General features: G+C 41.4%; 7 non-coding genes across 7 annotated transcripts; 4 read left to right on the top strand and 3 right to left on the bottom strand.

The window, feature by feature from the left end:
• Window positions 1-928: 928 nt before the first annotated feature.
• Window positions 929-1,066, top strand: LOC122737754. Its single transcript, XR_006354533.1, has one exon. It is a non-coding gene; the product is annotated as a U8 small nucleolar RNA (small nucleolar RNA).
• Window positions 1,067-1,601: 535 nt separating this feature from the next.
• TRNAM-CAU lies at window positions 1,602-1,673 on the top strand. The gene has a single exon. It is a non-coding gene; the product is annotated as a tRNA-Met (tRNA).
• A 499-nt stretch (window positions 1,674-2,172) lies between these two features.
• TRNAM-CAU lies at window positions 2,173-2,244 on the top strand. Its single transcript has one exon. It is a non-coding gene; the product is annotated as a tRNA-Met (tRNA).
• Window positions 2,245-8,423: 6,179 nt separating this feature from the next.
• TRNAM-CAU lies at window positions 8,424-8,496 on the top strand. The gene has a single exon. It is a non-coding gene; the product is annotated as a tRNA-Met (tRNA).
• Window positions 8,497-9,418: 922 nt separating this feature from the next.
• Window positions 9,419-9,491, bottom strand: TRNAF-GAA. The gene has a single exon. It is a non-coding gene; the product is annotated as a tRNA-Phe (tRNA).
• A 3,156-nt stretch (window positions 9,492-12,647) lies between these two features.
• On the bottom strand, window positions 12,648-12,721 carry TRNAN-GUU. The gene has a single exon. It is a non-coding gene; the product is annotated as a tRNA-Asn (tRNA).
• Window positions 12,722-15,081: 2,360 nt separating this feature from the next.
• TRNAM-CAU lies at window positions 15,082-15,154 on the bottom strand. Its single transcript has one exon. It is a non-coding gene; the product is annotated as a tRNA-Met (tRNA).
• Window positions 15,155-17,411: the final 2,257 nt, after the last annotated feature.

Raw genomic sequence — 17,411 nt, 5'->3', positions numbered from 1 at the left:
GGACCCAGGTCTTGCTGGTCTGCTCACTATTCAAAACTGTTCTCCTGAATAAAGAGTTATGAATTTTTTAAAAGTTGTAGGAGAGTTAAAAAAAAAAACCCACCACCACAACTCACCCCAAACAATCAGTAGCCCTATGGCAAAAGTTCTTATCTTTTTTTGGGGTGGGGGGGCGGGGTGTCCTGGTTCCTTTGGTAGTGTGGTGATCCCTTCTGGGAATCACGTGTGTAAATGCACAAAAACAAACAAGCAAACAACAACAACAAAACACCATAGAACTGCAAAGGAAATCAATTATATTGAAATAGTTATCAAAATACTTAAAAAAAAAGTTTACAGACCTCAGGTTTAAGTTAAGAACCTCGTGTTTCTAGGGTCTCTGATCCGGAACAACATTCCGAAATGTATGTGTGGATGTGTATATATGTAATATATAGTAGTTTTTAATAAAACTCAGTTTTGAAATTACAAAAAAAAAGCTTGTGAATCGAGGCTCAAAGGCAGCTGGACTGTGGCCATACTGTTAGAGAAAGGAAAAAGCCTCGGAAACAGGGTTTTCTCATCTACTCCAGGATCCTAAAATTGAACGAGTATGCTTCTCTTTTAGTGATTTACCGTACTCTCTAAAGAACTAGGTGCCTAAGTGCCCCCGCCCCGCCCGGCCCGATATTATGCAACATGTAATGCGTCACGAGTTCCTTATTAATTATGCAAATGAAATCGTGAGGCTTGCTGGGAGAATACTGTTTGGGGGGTATGAGCGAAGTGAAATTAGTCGTTTCATTTCCTTAAGGGGAAGAAACGGACAAAACATACTTTTTTAGGGATAGTTGGACTAAAGTAATGGAAGAGAAAGCAAAAGGCAATTCGTCATAAGCTTAATAAGAATTGAAATTTCTTGGGCTTGGCTATCAGAAAGCATTTGTTATCGTCAGTACGGTACATCCTTACCTGTTACTCCTTTTTTGGAGAACAGTAAATGATGATTGGAGCTTGCATGACACGTGATTAGTGTCTCTGCAGCGACTTGGAGATGGCGACAAACTCCTCGTTGCTCCTTTCTGATTCGTACTGACGATATTTGTTCATCATTTTTGTGATTGTGGTAAACAAAAGTAGATTTGTCTTCTTTTAAAAGAAGCAAGTGCATTTGTAAAGAACGAGAAATGAAAAAACAAAAAAGAAGCAGGCGATGAGTCTGCGTTTGGGTAATCCGAGTTTTTTTCTCTTTAAATTAATCACAGAGGAAGATGTAGGAAATGGAGTTTCGAGACAACAGGGGAGTGTTGTTTTGTTTTTACCGTATTATGTTCAATAGACTGTTACCTAAGGGTTTCAGAGGAGATTCTGGAAGGAATGCTCGGTCCACTTCCTCCTGGGTTTGGGTTTATTTCTTTCTTTTCTTCTCTTTCCTTTCTTATTTTTCCTGCCCCATCTTTTTCTCCAATTCATATAACGCGAGAAAAGTGTACACATTGTTAAATTCTTGCATTAAAAAAGATTAAAGAGAAAATAAGCCAAACCAATAGGAAAAAAAGCAGACCCGAAGGCAAATCGAAAGTGAGAGGTATTATGGTACCAGTCAAGCTCTGAGCTATAGTAGCAGAGTGGCGCAGCGGAAGCGTGCTGGGCCCATAACCCAGAGGTCGATGGATCGAAACCATCCTCTGCTAGGAATATGTGTTTTTTTGTTTTTTTATCTTTAACCGCAGGGAAGAGGATGCGAATAAACGCTAACCCCGAAACACAAAGGAGGGTTTTCGGGTATTGTAGCTTTTGGTCTGCGTCCCGATTTTGCTAATATCCTGAAGTTTTTCCTTTTTTGCACAGTGTAGGTTACTGTTTACAAAAGTAAAGCTGAGCTTCGAGGGAGGAAAAACCCCCAAACCAGTATTTTTTTAAACCCAGAAGGGTTAAATAAAGTCTGTAACTTTCAAATTTTTTCAAGTTTCTTTCTTTAAAAAAAACCAAAACAACTTTATTTATTCTTTATTCTAGCCTTTCCTTCCTACAACCGTTAAAAATAACAAGGTGTAGGTATATGTAACAAGCATCAGAATAGAAGATGAAAAACGTAAAAAATAGATCAAAATTCAAAGAGGCAATTGAAAAGATAGCTTGAAAAAGAGAGTAAGATATATTAGAAGGACATCTTACTTTGTTACACTGCGTAGCAGAGTGGCGCAGCGGAAGCGTGCTGGGCCCATAACCCAGAGGTCGATGGATCGAAACCATCCTCTGCTAGTAAGTTGTGTTTTATAACTTAGCAACATTAATGAAGAAGATATCGTGTTGAATAAGGTATTGTATGTTGTTGTAAAACGGAGAAAGGGCGGAGGGAAAAAAAAGGAGGGCGCGGAGAGTAACGAAGGTAGACAGGTTGTGCTCTGTTCTGTGACTTGGGATTCTAGCTGGGAGAGAAAGCCATAGATCAGGACGAAAAGAGAAGCATATGACATTTTCTTTGTAAGCCAAGAGGTAGGGGGGAAGCAGGAGGACTGCGGGCCCTCATTTCGCTTTGAGAAACGTTTTTTGAGCTCCTCCTACTATTTGCAAGGCACAGGAGCTAGGCAGTGGGTTCCCACCTCCCATCCTGAGAAGAGGGAAGAGACAGAACATTTTTTAAAGGATAAAAATAATTCTGTTCCTCATACCCACCCAGTCTTTACCTCTCTAAGGTCGAATGCTTAATTAAACAAGCTGCACGTCCATTCCATTGTCAGTAGGGGAATCTTCGCTCCCATTAAACAACTTAAGACAACAAAGTTTCGGATGAAGATGAACTTCAGAATCTGAAAATTCCCCAACATGGGACATAGTTGAAGGAAAGCGATTGATTCTCCGCAAAACGGACTGACTGGTTTTAGAGAATAAATAACCTGAAGAGAAGGCAGCAAAATTCCCTTCTCAACCTCTTGTCCTATGGTCCCACTCCCATCACTGGACTTAAACTGGATGAGCCCAGGGCATCTATAATGTACTGCTAAATGGCCTTTTTTCAGTCCTTCTTCTTCCTGCCCTCTCTGCAGAATTTAACACTCTCCTTGGAATTTTGTCCCCTCTGGGTTTTCATGCCATTGCTTTTCTATGGTTTTCACCTTGTCAGTTCCTTCTTAGTCACTTAGTCATATTAAGTTCCCCAGATGCCCTTCAAGTCTCTGCCCTGGATCCTCTCCTCTATGTACACTCTCTTGGTGACCTTACCAGTTCCCATATATTTAACTATCTCGTGGATGATTCCCCAAACTACATATTACAGTCCACCCTCCTCCCAGCTCCAGTCTTTGATCTCCAACTGTCTCCTTATCTCTACCTGGATGTCCCATAAGCTTCCCAGACTCAAATCTGTTCAAAACAGAGCTCATTATCTCACTCCCTAAACACATCCCTCTTGCCGGCATCCATATTTCTGCTTAGAGCCCTCCACTTTTTACAATCGCCCAAGTGTGCAATGTAGGAGCCACACTTGATTTTTAAAAAATTAAATTAAAAATTCAGCCTTGATTTTCCATTCTCTCTCATCCCTTCCATATCCAATCAGTTGTCAAGTCTTGCCCATTTCACTTCATCAACATCTCTCACTTCCATCCCCCCCTCTCTCTTCACATACATCTCTCACTTCCATCCCCCCTCTCTCTTCACATACATTCAGGCCTGTATCATCTTTCATCTGGACTATTACAAATACTTCTTATTTAATGTTAATCGTAATAATAGGAACAGTTAGCACTTATGTAGTACTTAAAGGTTTGCAACACATTTTACAAATATCTCATTTGATATTTAGTATTCCTGAAGTTATTCTCTCCTCTTTCTGATTCACACAGCTGCCAAAGTGACAGGCCTAAATCAAAGGTCTGCCCTTTGGATTTGATGACTTCCCTCTTCAAGATTTTTCAATCCCCATCCCTTCCCCCTGGCAAACTCTTCAACACCCCCCCCCCCATTTAGAACAAAATACAAACTCCTGTTTTGTATTCTAAACATTTTACAATTTGACTTCAGCTTAACTTTCTAGAATAATGACATATTACTCTGCCTCACACAAAGGACCTTTCCTCATTAGCTCAGTTGTCAGTGCCACCTTCTCCCACCCCATCATTGTGGATTTGTTTTGTATACATCCAAATGTACTTATACATGAATAAAGTATAGTCCCTCCCCCCCCCCCAGTAGACTATAAATTCCTTCCATCAGTCAACAGTTAAATATTTCTTGTATTTATATTTATTAAGAGCCTACTTTCCTGAGCACTGGGGATATAAGCACAAAACAACACAAAACAAAAAGACAGTCCTAGCTCTCAAGGAGCTTATGATTGAATGGTGGAAGATCAGACACAAAAGAAAGCTTAAAACAGGGTGAGGAGGAAGGGAGGACACATTGGAAAAAGTCAAGGAGAGTATTAGGGTGGGAAATGAAGAGATGGCTGTTCTGGGCTCCCACCTTAAATGGAAGTTTTGAAGCTCCAGTCAGAGGGGCAGAGGGTACTGCTGAATTGGGTACTAAGGCAGAGTTGATCTTGTAGGATGGTGAAGTTTCCCGATGATGGGCTTCCTATATGCATGATAGAGAAGTCAAAGGACTGCAGCCACTTGGGAAATGCCATTCCTTGAGGGCAGGAACTATATTACTTTTGTATTGGTATCCTTAGAATTCAGTCTACTAAGTCAAACTCCCTTCTAAATAGGCATGGTATGAGAGGGAGACATGGTGATTGGTCAAGAAGGGCAGGCTACTTTTATCTGTACTCTGTTTCCATATCCTCTGTATAGTTTCCATTCAAGGTTCCATTTTGGATCCTTCTGTGTCCAAGTTATTTGCCTAAATGTTGGAAGCTGCTTGAGCCTTGAGGGCTCTTTTTGGTCCCTTGCACTGATCCATCTGAATGGAATTTCTCCTTTTGCTGCTCATGACAGGGAAATCCCAAAGCCTTAGGCCTGGATCACCTGCTCTAGTTCCAGACAAAGAATGGAGGCCCATGTGCATAAAAGGAAACACTTGTTTGTAAAAATCCTACTGTCCAAACCAAGGGCTTTGCTCACTTGTCCAAGGAGACCTTATGGACTGAATTATTCATATTGTTAAATTGGTTGTTGAGGACTGGGGGGGGGGGGAAGAGAGGGGCAATCCCCACAACTTCCATCAGCCACTGATTCTGCCAAACTAAGTCTGCTGGGATCTCAGGCCTTCCAGAGATCTTTTGGCCTTCGTCTTAGCCTACATGCAAAGGAGACCACTTAAAATGCATGTCTACAGTTTTGCTCTAGAACAGGACTTTTTTAGTGAGTATTTTTATTTGTTTTCATAAAATTTTTCGTTCCAAATTTTTCTCCCTCCTTCCCTTCCCTCCCCCCTCCCCAAGACAGAAAGCAATCTAATATAGGTTATACATGTACAATCATATGAATGCATTTTTAAAAAGTGCTTTGATATCTGCAATTCACTATAATTGATTTATTTTGTTATAAGTATTTTAATTCTATGTATTTAAAAACATTTTTCTCTTAGGCTTTACCAGACTAACTACAATAAAAAAAAGATCATAAGAATCTTTGCTTTAGAGAGAGAGGTGTTTAATGGGAATTTGGAATGTGGGCTATAGGGGAATTCTTAGGTCAGGAATGTTAACCTAATATAAATTGAAATGTTGTATATGTGGGACCTTACTCATCCTATAAGAAAACAGAAAACTATCAATAATGGCATGTTATAATAGCAATATAGTCCTTTATTCTAGAAATAGACAGCACACAATTTTTTTTATTATCAAGCATTTGGCACAGAATTCTCTTGGTTGGGCTTGAGGAGAAGAAAGGAGATAGAGAGGAGACAAAAGGAGGGAAGGGGAGGGGTGGTCACCCATAGGCAAGAGATCTATATAGACAAACCTTCAAGGCCCTGCCTACTACTGGTGAAATGAAGTCCCATGCTCAGTCAAACATCCATTGTCTTGGAAATGATTCAATGTTCACTCAAGTGGACATTGTTAATGTAATACCTTCCTATATCTGAAAGCTCGGCCATCAGAAGTCAGTTGCAGGAGCAGCTAGGTGGTGCAATGGATAGAACACCAGTCCTGGATTCAGGAATACCTGAGTTCAAATCTGGCCTCAGACACTTAACACTTACTAGCTGCGTTACCCTGGGCAAGTCACTTAACCCCAATTGCCTCACAAAAAAAAAGGAAAAAAAAACAAAGTCAGAGTGAAGGGTGTCTGATATTCCTCTAGGATAGTTCTTCACTCCTCAGGAGTCATATAGCATCAAATCAGGATCAGACAAATAACTGTCTCTATGGGCCTGGAAACTTTGTGGGGAGATTCTGGGCTACTGATTGCATAAGGATGAAGGAACAGAAGCTCTCTTCTTTGATTACACCAAAGGTCAAAGAGGCCTGCTTCACCAGGAAGCTGAAGATCCTCATTCCCTACATGGGAGAGTCCTTTCAATTCAGTGGGTCACAGCAGAGGAGCAAGGCCCAGAGCTTTGTGTTGACATAACAAGAGAAAGGACAGTCCAGTCTCTAACCACAACAGTTTAAAATCTAGGAAAGGGATAAGATGTTTTTTATTTATTTTATTTATTTAGAATTTTTTCCCCCAAGTTACATGTAAAAACAAATTTTAACATCGATTTTTAAAAACTTTGTGTTATAAAAGGGATAAGAAATGAGCATAAGCAAACCAGAAGTATGAGTGTAATTCAGGGAATAGGAGAGGCCAGAGAAGGATGAAAGGTTCCCCTCTTTCTGGGAATGGGAATGCCCGAGAAAATATCTCTGCAAAGGTGGGGTTTGAACCTCGAAGAGAGAGAAGTATGCTCAGAGACTGAATCATAGGGAGAGTCATTGGAAGCATGGGCAATGTAATCTAGGTGGGGTAAGCTAGACTTTTTTTTCTTTTGCAATGAGGGTTAAGTGACTTGTCCAGGGTCACACAGCTAGGAAGTATCAAATTTCTGAGGTCGGATTTGAACTCATGTCCTCCTGAATCCAGGGCCGGCTTTATCCACTGCACCACCTAGCCGCCCCCAAGCTAGACTTTTGAGTGCAAGAAAAGGAAGTCCCAAGAGTGAAGGTTGGAAAGGTAGACGGGAGCTTGAATATATCCCTTTTATTTTTTTAACTTACAAAAAATTAACAAGAATTTATTTTCTTTCTCTTTTCCTTCTTCTCCCTTCCCCACAATAAAAGTTTAAAACCAACCAAATCAAACCAAACCAAACAAACATCGTAAGGAATATGAAGAGCCAAGCTAAAACAAATTTTCAAATTGGCGTGGGGTCTCTCTTTACTCTGTTCCCCAAATGATGATCTCCGGATTTCTGGTTAGAAGAGAAACTGAAGTCATTTTTTAAAATTCTATTTATTTATTTATTTATTTATTTATTTATTGCAGGCAATGGGGGTTAAGTGACTTGCCCAGGGTCACACAGCTAGTAAGTGTCAAGTGTCTGAGGCCCCATTTGAACTCAGGTCCTCCTGAATCCAGGACCGGTGCTTTATCCACTGCGCCACCTAGCTGCCCCCAAGAAACTTAAGTCATTTTAATGTAGGGGGTGGGGGGAAAGGGGTTAATAGAAAAACTTAAGACTCAAGCTCTAATTCAGATATTAGCTCTAAAAGGGATTCAGATCCTAGTTAATGGATAACTTACAAGTCAGGATGCTAGGTTCTCTTACTCACAGAAATCAGTACCCATTACGGACCGTAAAGGGTCAGGTCATATGATAGTAAGACATAAGACAAGGGTATGGAAATTCTAATGAAAAAGGGGAGACTAGTCATGGGAAACAGAAAAAGACATGCGCAGAAAAGGCCAAATTTGTCCCCAGATTCACCTTATAACGTGTAAACCCCCAAAACACACCTCCACAGTTAAAGGTACCTGCTTTGGGGGGGTTGTCTTAGGACCCCAGGAACTCCAAATTAGGATAATGCCTCCCCTGTACCACTCTAAGGTGGAGAATATTATAATAAGTAGGATAGGCCCTCCCCTGTACCTCCTAAAGGTGGACATTATTATATTGAGACTGATAATCAATTTATCCATACTATAAATATAACTGTCTTTTCTTTCACTACTCGAGAGATACCTTTCCACTTTTCTGGTTCTCTCCCTGAGTCACTGAATCTTGGAGTTCTTTTGGGACAACTCACGATCAATTTGACCTCTAATTCCAGCCCACATCAATTTCTTCAGCCATCCAGACACACTAAACTTGATTTCTTTTCCGAAATTTCATCCCAAAGCAGAATCAATAGAATGTGGGAGATAATCCAGAGATCTCTGGAAGAAAGAACAAAGAAAGACAGTCAATGTCTTTAATGTCTGTTAATTACAAAATACAACACGATGTAAAAATTGAGTTGAAAAGAGGACTGTCACTAAAATGCTTAGCATGTTAGCAAAGTTCCATGAGCCTTCTTAGCGCAGTAGGCAGCGCGTTAGTCTCATAATCTGAAGGTCCTGAGTTCGAGCCTCAGAGAGGGCAGAATGTTTTTTGCTTTAATCATGTCATAAACATTTCCTGTATAAAAGCGATTACGTTTAGCCTTTGCAAAAACGTGTCTTCTGAGTGAAATGCTCTCAAAGATGAAAAAAGAATCTTGGCCCTCCATTTCCTGTCTTTATGTGCAAAGGCACAGAGGGGTCTGCACACCGTTGGACAGATCCTTTCCCACGTCTGAAAAGTTCTACCTTCTCACCTATTATACGGCCTAGCTCCCTTTAAGGTTCAGATCGTCTCACACCTCCTAAGGGAAGCCTTTCCCTAATGCCCTTAATTGTTACTTCTCTTTCCTTTTCCTCACATTTTCACTTATATATTTAACTGTTAACATGCCGTGTTCCCCTTAAATAGAGGTCAAGAGCTATTTTGTCTTTATATCCCTAGATCACAGAACAGCAGGCCCTTGATAAGTTTTTGTTGTATTGGATTGGATTGGAAGGGGTGCCTCAACTAGGGTCAGGAAATGAGTGAGAGTCTTCCCACTCAGAGCAGGAGCGAACTGATACCGGAATGGGGTGGGGTGTGGACCAGGTGGCATCCTCCTCGCAACTATGGGAAAAGTTCATGTTTCCCCTCTAGGCCGGGGATTGGGAACCCTCTGGGACTGTAAGGTCAGTTTCCTGAGGAAGGGTGTCACCTTTTGGGGGTCTGTCTGAGAAAAGACCCCTCTATCATAAAACTTCAAAAGACACAATACCCCTTAACAAAGCCTTCGGCTTTGAAACACAAAAGTCCAGAAATTTCAGTTTCCCAAGTGCATAGATAACGAGGGTGGTGGCAGATTTCTTTCAGGACTGACATTTTTTTTTAGGAGCAAGAAGACTTTTGCAAATCCATAGTATGAACTTTATTTAAAGCACTTAGAGTATAGCCAGATTTTTTCAACTTTTCAAAATTCTACCTTTGCCGAAACCCGGGATCGAACCAGGGACCTTTAGATCTTCAGTCTAACGCTCTCCCAACTGAGCTATTTCGGCTCAGTTAAAGAATTACTTACTTCCCATTCTCTCTAAGCATTGTCACACTCTGCCAATTCTGCTTTTCATAATTTCAGGTATGAGAAAGGGAGGAATGGGAGGAAGCTCGGAGCTAAGCAGCCAAGTCCTAAATCCTAATCTACATTAACGTGAAAAAAAAGGAGAAATACTTCATTCTTGTCACAGTGGAGAGAATGTATGGTTTCATCAGTGATGTGTCGAATTCTGATTAGAAAGTATGAAGGATCTGGCATCTAGTAGCTGCTAGGACCCTGCTGTAACCCGTCCCAGCTTCAGTGACACTTGTATGCCTCAAGAGCCCTCGAAGACTAGGGCACTCACTGATCCTTTCTAGAAAGAAAGCAAAATTAATCATGAGACAACTTGACTAGAATCCAGCATTCCGTTTAATTTCCTCCAGACAAATTTCATTTTCCATATGCAGCTTGGCTTGGTTTCCACTCCAGGAAACATTATGCCCCCTTTCTGGGTACCCTGGTGGGCCCCTCTCCCTAGCGTTTTCACTTCCTTTTTTATGTCATCTTCACTGGTTAGATTTTAAATTCCTTGAAGGCAGGGCCTGATGTTCTTTTTCTTATTTGTATCCCCAGTGCTTAGCACAGTAGCTGGCGCATAGTGAGTGCTTAATAAATATTTATTAAATTATTATTAAAATGTTTATTAAATTCATGACAACTTCTCTAAGTCTCCATTTGTGTGTAAAGTAGGCCTCATATATAGAGGGTAGCTGAATTTCATCCATATACTCATCCTCCCATGGCCCCTCCAACATTGACCATTCCCATCTTTTTTTTTTATATGTGCAAACTCTCCTGATATGAGGGAAAACCTCGGTATTTTAAAAAATACACATTTTTCTATTACTGATTTAGAGCATGTTATTGCATAGATATTTTTCCTTTTCAATTTTTCTTTTATTTGATCACTTAATGGGAATGATAAACTCTTGCTGCTCCCAAGCAGTACACCGTTTTGCTGAGCAGACAGCTCATTTGGGCTTCCAGGGCCTTCTATGGTGCAATTAAGTTTGTTGCTTTCACATGACTGACTGCATTTAGTATTAGGCTGCCATTTTGTGATGAAGTGTTTTCATACTTTCTTTTTATAGAATTTTCCAATATTGAGATAAACATATGTTTGGTATAGGTTGGTAAATAATCTGTGTGTGTTCACTGAAGATTGGTAAACAAATAAGACAGATCAATGATGGGGACATTTGGTTAAACAATCTTGTCATTAGTTTATATCACGAGGCACCAATCAAATTAATCGGAAAGCAAATTAAATCATTCACTGCCAATTGGAATGTGAATGTAGTCAGTTAACACCCATTGCTCGAACTTCAAGAAATCCATCAGAGAACCTCAGCCTTGAGCATGACTTGTGTTCTGGATAACCACTGAGCCAGCACCTGTGTTCATCATCTGACTTCCATTGAGTGTGGTGCTGATTGTCTAAGATTTGCTGACTTAACAGGCAACCACTTTAGAAGACACATGGTCTTCAAGCCAAGAGGGAACCTTAGGCTGACTGGGGACTAGTATAAGACTTGTTTACTGTGAAGTCTTAGCAAATCAGGTTGGTGGTTTGTTCCTATTGAGATTAAAAAGTTTGTATTGCTCAATAGAAGATATGGACTTTTTTCATGCATTTGATCAATAACGCTTGATTGCCAGCATTGAAAAATGTTTGGTGCACGTACCTATGTTAAACCTGCTCAACTCTGTGGGCCATTTGGTTACATGTAGGAAAATATTTCCACCTCAAGGGGAGAGAAATTTCCTGATCCTCCGCTTTCATTTCTCCCCCTGCCCTTCTCCCACCATCAGAAGAGGCTCCTAGGAAAAAGTGAAGGAACAGTTCTCTCACCAGGGCTTCCTTCTCTTGCCCTCTTCTAGATTACCAAGGCTGATTCCCTAACTGGACTGACCTTTTCCTGTCTTAACAGATTAGGGAGCTGGCAAGCTTGCTTTTTTTTAAGGAAATCATCCAATGACTACCTGCCCTATAATTACATCGCATTTGATAGAGGAACTACTTCATAATTCTTTTTTTTTTTTTAAGCAGCGAGGCAATTGGGGTTAAGTGACTTGCCCAGGGTCACACAGCTAGTAAGTGTTGGAGGCTGAATTTGAACTCAGGTACTCCTGACTCCAGGGCCAGTGCTCTATTCACTTCGCCACCTAGCCACCCCTACTTCACAATTCTTAACAGTAAAGAAATGTACTTCCCTATCACAGAGATGACAATTTCCTATATACTTTGGGTGCTAAGGCATGTAAGTGAAAGAATCACTTGACTCCCATTACAAGCCTTTTCTCTCCCTCCAGTTCTCATCCTTCCTTCCTTCCTTGTTTTGTTTGTTTGTTTGTTTGCTTGCTTGCTTGCTTTTTTTTGAGGAGTCTCAAGGCCACACAGCTAGTAAGTGTCTGAGGCCTATTTTGAACTCGGGTCCTCCTGACTCCAGAACCGATGCTCTCTCTATCCATACACTTTCTGATAGTATGAACAGTTCACATTTTTGTAGATTTTAAAGTTTTGCAAAGCATGTCCCTCATAACACTCTGCCTGCAGATATGGAGTATAAGTATGAATTATAACCATTATACAGATTGTATAGCATAGATTTCCAGGTGGAAGGGACCCTAGAGTTCATCTAATTCAATTCCTTCATTTTACAGACTCGGAAAGTGATTTGTCAGCCGTGGTCCTCCAGCTAAATGTATGAAATGTGATTTGAACCCAAGTAAACTAACTCCAAGCTCAGTATGTAAAACAAAGGGTATGTGTGGGATAGCGCAATGGAGAGAAGAAGGCTGTTTTCTAGCTTGGTCACCTGTGGTGGAAATCTTTCTGTCTTATGGAGAGGGGCATTGGAGATAAAGAGGGGTTAGTGGCGGAGAACCTATGCAGAGAACACAAGAGGGCCAGACTGAGTAAGATAAAACATAACCGGTCTCAATCAAAATGCATTGAACAAACTCCTAGTATCTGTCAAGCAGTGTGCTTAGCTTGCATACAAATACCACATCCTCTATAGTTTTACACCTTTGCCAACTCACTAAACAGTGAGAGGTTATGACCAGAAATGGCTCTCGAGTTTTTTGTAACCTGTTCTTTTCCAGAGGTAAAATACGTCCCTGGGTGGGCTCGAACCACCAACCTTTCGGTTAACAGCCGAACGCGCTAACCGATTGCGCCACAGAGACAACTGCAGTAAGACTCTCAAGATTACAGTTTCCTGTATACCGAAAAGGAACGTTGTACCTATCGGATTTCAAAACAAGTGTTCAGGTAAGCCTGAGCAGCCAGGTAAGCGTTACTTCGCATAAGATAGAGGCAGAAGAAGGAATCGATGTATCAGCCTGCCTGGAGGACCTGGGAATAAACGAACCGGGAGCTTCGCTTCTCCGCTTTATTCTTCAAACCAGATAAAGCCCAGCCTAGATGGCAACTTTGGGCCCTATCACAAAATGAAACTTTAAGGGTTTTATGGAAACCGATTTTGATCTTTTTTTTCTTTATGTGCATTTATTCAAATATATTAAAATTGTCCATTTCTTTACAGAGGTGGAGGGCCATGGGCGTGTGATACTACAAACTTTCAGACTTTTTCGCTGTTGGCTAGATTTACTGAATCACCCCTCTCTCCTCCCTTTTTTATATTGTGTTTATCTATCTATCTATCTATCTATCTATCTATCTATCTATCTATCTATCTATCTATCTATCTATCTATCTATCTATCTATCTATCTACATACCTACCTACCTACCTACCTACCTACCTACCTACCTACCTACCTATCTCTCTAGGATGGCTTTCTGCTCTGGACATGGGGTGGAGGACAGAACAACCCCAAAATGTAGATGATGTCATTTAGTCAATAAACATTTATTAAGAACCTACTATAGGCTAGGCCCTATGCTAAAACTCTGGAGATAAAAAAGAAGCAAAGGACAGTCCCTGCCCTCAACCAGTTCGAAATCTAATGGGGGAGACAATAAGCAAACAAATATGTACAAACAAGTTCTATACAGGATAAATAGGCAATAACTAAAAGAGGAAAGGCACTAGAATTAGGAGGAGTTAAGAAAGGCAAGGAAGACAGGGAAGCCAATAGGTGGATATGAGGAGGGAGAGAATTCCAGGCCCAGGGGACAGCCAGAGAAGATGCCTAGAGATGAGAGGAGTGTCTTATTCATGGAACAGAAAAGAGGTCAGTGTCATTGGACTGAAGAGCCACTGGAATTTATCAAGTGGAAGGTGGGTGACAAGATCAGATCCATGCTTTGGGAAATTGACTTTGGTGGCTGAATGGTGGATGGATTGGAGTGGGGAAAGACTTGAGGTAGGCAGCGCCGCCCCCCCCCCCCAGCAGGCTATTGAAATAGTCCAGGAATGAACTGATGATGGCTTGCACCAAAGTAGTGTCATTGTCAAAGGAAAGAAAGGCTTACACAAGTGAAACCTACAGGCATTTGACAACATATTGGATCATGAGGGGTAAGAGAGAGGAGTTGAGGATGATGCCTAGGTTGCAAACCTGAGGGATTGGGAGAATGATGTTACTCTCTGCGTAAGGAAAAGGGAAGGTAGGAGGGTAGAGTGGGATTAGGGGGAAAGATAAATTGAGTTCAGTTTTGTGTTGAGGTTTAAGACGTCTATTGGACATCCAGTTTGAGATGTCTGAAAGGTAGTTAGAAATTCAGGATTGGAGGTCAGCATGAAGGTTAGGGCAGGATCAATAGATTAGCACTAAATCCATGGGAGCTGATGAAATTCCAAGCAGTAGTGCCCGTTGAAGGAATCTCCTCCCTCACCCTTAATGTGATCGTGCCATTTATTCTGAATCAGTGACCAGGGACTTCCTAGTTAACAGGGACGACTAGCTTTGAGTGATGTCCAGCTTTCCCACCTCTGCTCCTAAGTTTGTTTTATTTTTTGTTTTGTTTTGTTTTAACTTTCTGTTGCCTCTTGGAAAGTCTAGCAGAAAGCCCCCTGGGGGGTTGTGTTATTTAGTTTCTCCTCAGCCCTCTACAATACGAGTTGAAGAAGTCTTTACCTCAATCAGTGTCACTCAGATATAGATCTGCCCCCGGCTCACTTGGATCAGTGCACGATCCTCTCTGAGGAGCGCCGGCTTTCCACCAGATGGCGCTGCTTCCCCCCTTGGAATTAGACGCAAGTAGCTCTTTCTATATCTCCTGGGAAATTAAATCACCTATTTTAGGGGTCCAGAAATATGAAGGCTTGACACTTTAATTTTCTCGTTATTTTTTCTAACGTTCCTGTCTAAATCTCTAATCGAGGTGGGGAGGGGAAGCGAGAGAAGAGGCCCCATCTGGAACCCCAAACCGCAGCGCAGTCTCTATGCAAACTGAGGTGTTAGTTATTTGTCTAAAGGTTTACACATGGTTTTTCTGAGGATTTGAGGGGGGAAAAGCTTGGGAAACGAAGGTCTCCAGATTCCGACGTCTACAGGTATATTGCAAACCTACTCAATTGTCCTTGCTTCCATAGGTGTTTATTGTGCTAATCTTTTGCTCACGGGTTCATGAAAACATTTTGCCCTCTCTGAGGCTCGAACTCAGGACCTTCAGATTATGAGACTGACGCGCTGCCTACTGCGCTAAGAAGGCAGATATGTAGAAGCTTCACCTCTTAATTCTGGAGGGTAAAAATCCCAGCTTTCTGCTATCAAATGGATTTTTAAAAAATACATTCTCAGGTGTTTTATAACCTGCTTTGAATTTGTAATTTTTTTTTGTATACTAAGGAAGAGTACTTTGGGCCCTCACCCCAAAGTACTAATTATTCTCGCTTACGTTGTGGGGTGCCGATCGAGAGTTCCTGGGAGGCTTCAGGCGGGCGGACACCTCTCAGAACGCTCTAGCCCTGTGGCATCACTTTAGGTAGAACTAGCTGAAGGCAAATAGACATCGCAATGTGGCTCCAACCGACCTTTACAAACTTCTCTCCCAACCGCCTTCCCGCAGGCTCAGGTCCAGCCGAGATATTCCTCACACCAGCCTGTCTACTCGAAACTAGGCACTATCTATCCTCCAGCCATACAAAGCATTCTCCCCACAGCTCAGTCCGTTGGGAATACAGCTCTCTTCCTCCAGGTTCCAAAGCCACCTTCCCAGCCCCTTTTCCTTGACACTCCTAGCCCTCGACAATTAGCTAGAAGTCAAACGTCCTTGTCTAGTCTCTGATCTCTCCCAGCTTAGCCTCTCTTTTTCAATTAAGTAAATTTGCGTTATACTTATTCATTCACATGCCTTGGCTGCCAATAGACTAAGTTGCTGCGGGCAGGGACAGGCGTTTCTTTTCTTCCTTGAATCCCCAAGGCCTCTCACTACCTCCCTCCTCTTCCACTTCCACACTGCACCGAAGGGGCTCTCCAATGTCAGCAAGAAAGCTCTTCTAAGCCCGGGAGGAGCACAGGTTTGTTTGTGGTTTAATCAACTCTTAGAGCTACAGTCTTCCCCTTAAAAAAATGTCTTCATCGCTCTTTGCCCCTTCTCTGTTCTCTGGAGTGTGCTTCTGACCAGCCCTCAGCTCAGTGTCCCCAGATCCCTCTATCTGTCTTCCAAGCTATTCTAGTCTGAAAATATGACTCACAACGACTTTTTCTTGGCATTCTTTTTTTTTTGTTTTGTTTTAGTGAGGCAATTGGGGTTAAGTGACTTGCCCAGGGTCACACAGCTAGTAAGTTTTAAGTGTCTGAGGCCGGATTTGAACTCAGGTACTCCTGACTTCAGGGCCGGTGCTCTATCCACTTTTCTTGGCATTCTTGATCAGAATTTGGTCAAGTACATCTTTTAGGTCGTTGTGGAGGAGAAATGATGAGTGAACTAGGCAAAAATGCTTCCTTTCACTTCAACATCTGGGCTTGACCCCTAAACGGTTCTTTTTCAGTAGCTTTTTTGGAAGAGCTAATTTTATTTCACCATCATTGTTTTCACCTTTATCTCTTTGATATCAAGAACTTAAATTTTTTTGGTGTTAGTCTGTTTCATTGGATGTTTTTCTATTAAAAAAATTTGAATGCTCTATTCATATCCTTTCTCATTTTCGTGGATGGAAACTTTTTGTGATACTAGTAAGTATCAAGTATCTGAGATTGAATTTGAACTCAGGTCCTCCCGAATGGAGGGCTGGTGCTTTATCCACTGCACCACCTACCTACCCCCTGTTATTTTCTTTACTGAAATTTTCTTATTTAGGAAGTTTTGTTTTGTTTTGTTTTAATTAATGGCTTACCATGTTCAAAGCACTGGGCTAAGAGCTTGGGAACAAATAGAAAACTAATCCAGTTTTTGCTCTCAAGGACTTCAGATTTTAAAGAGGGAGGCACTACATAGGAAGCTTTCAGTTGAAGCTAAGATGAAAAAAGTCCCATGGCCCTTAGGGTATGACAGCATAGGGAAGTCCCTTTGCTTGTCAGAACCTCTTCCTTCATCTATCTACTGGCAGGAATATTTACTCCATGTGATTTCTCCACTTCAATATCCCTCTTCACCACAGACTGAATTTGATTTGACACTGAATTCAATGGCTCAACTCCACTGGGAACTCTTCAGTGACTGGGGCTCAATCCTGTACTCATCCTCCAGGGGCAGAAATGGTGGATCAGACCTAACAAGATTGGACACATCTTTCTTATCTACTTCACTGGGCTTCTGGTCACCCTGACCAAGTGAAACAGGAATTGTGTTACACAAATACAAGTTATTCTTCCATTACCACCTTCTTCCCCCCTTTTCCCACATTGAAAAGGACTAACATACACACAGAGACATATGCACACTATATATATATATATATGTGTGTGTGTGTTTATATTTATATGTGTGTGTATCTATGCATGTGTATATGTTTGTACTGACTGAA

This window comes from Dromiciops gliroides, chromosome 1 (genome assembly GCF_019393635.1).
Source record: "Dromiciops gliroides isolate mDroGli1 chromosome 1, mDroGli1.pri, whole genome shotgun sequence".
Taxonomy (NCBI): Eukaryota; Metazoa; Chordata; class Mammalia; order Microbiotheria; family Microbiotheriidae; genus Dromiciops; species Dromiciops gliroides.
Note: the sequence above shows the minus strand (reverse complement) of the source record. Positions and strands in the feature narration are given on the sequence as shown.